Below are 1,067 nucleotides of genomic sequence, written 5' to 3'. Positions count from 1 at the left end.
TACCCCCAGGTAAAGGAATAAATATTCAGACCTCAAGGACTGCCCCCTCCCCAGAGGATGCAGCACAAGCCATTTTGACACAGCTGCATCCACGGGTGGGGGGGGGATGACAGTAACATAGGATTGGGCTATAAAATATTTGCATAGCTCTATGCTCTAGAGTCCTATGCCCTTCTTGTGCAAAGATTATGGTTGGCAACCTTCAGTCTCAAAAGACTATGGTATAAGCCTACAGCACCCAGTATTCCCAGGCAGTCTCCCATCCAAGTACTAACCAGGCCTGTCCCTGCTTAGCTTCCAAGATCAGATGAGATTGGGCATGTACAGGGTAACAGCTGCTGTCACAAATTATATTTAATCATAGAATCAGAGATGAAAGGGTCCTTCAAGGCCATCTAGTCCAAATCCCAGCTAAAGCAGGGAATTAAGGATTTGACACCCATGAAGAATGGGCTGAGTTGCAGCACCTGTCTATGGCATGCTGTCTACTTGGGAGTCCTGTAGCTACTGCAATTTCTCAGCTACCTTGAGGATGAGTGCTTCTCTACTGCTGCTATCCTTTGATAAGTTGTGATTGCTTCAGTTGTTTATTGTTTTACTATTTTTTTTAAATTGTTGTGGTGCCACTTGATAAAGAAGGAAAGGGTAGGATAGAACTACATATTTTAAAATAAAATAAATAAGAATAATGCGGTGATCTTTTGGTGTTTTTCTTGCTTATGTGTATTCATTCCACCCCCTACATTCACCTACAGATCCATTCACCTATAGCTCCGAACTGGGTGAATGGGACATCTGGTAATTATAAAATGGTGCTGAGGAAAGAAAGAGGGCAGTCCGCTGCTGTAGTTGCTCTCTGTCATCGCCAGATAAGCTAACCAGTGCCCCATGAAGAGGCTCATGTGGAAGGGATGGGGAGCAGGTGGCAGAAGTGGATATAAATCCTCATTCATGCCACCACTCGTAACTACAGAAGCATCCAGTTACCATCAGTGGTGCCCAACCAGGAAAGTTAACCAGGAATCAGGCAGCAAACAAAAAAGAGTCCTCTTTCGCTACCACCACTG

At 44.6% G+C, this 1,067-nt stretch overlaps 1 pseudogene; it reads right to left on the bottom strand.

The window, feature by feature from the left end:
- Window positions 1-226: 226 nt before the first annotated feature.
- LOC136647036 (5S ribosomal RNA) lies at window positions 227-343 on the bottom strand (annotated as a pseudogene).
- Window positions 344-1,067: the final 724 nt, after the last annotated feature.

The sequence above is a fragment of the Tiliqua scincoides genome, chromosome 3 (genome assembly GCF_035046505.1).
Source record: "Tiliqua scincoides isolate rTilSci1 chromosome 3, rTilSci1.hap2, whole genome shotgun sequence".
Lineage (NCBI taxonomy): Eukaryota > Metazoa > Chordata > Lepidosauria > Squamata > Scincidae > Tiliqua > Tiliqua scincoides.
The sequence above is the reverse complement of the archived record's forward strand: the minus strand, read 5'-3'. Positions and strand labels throughout refer to the sequence as shown.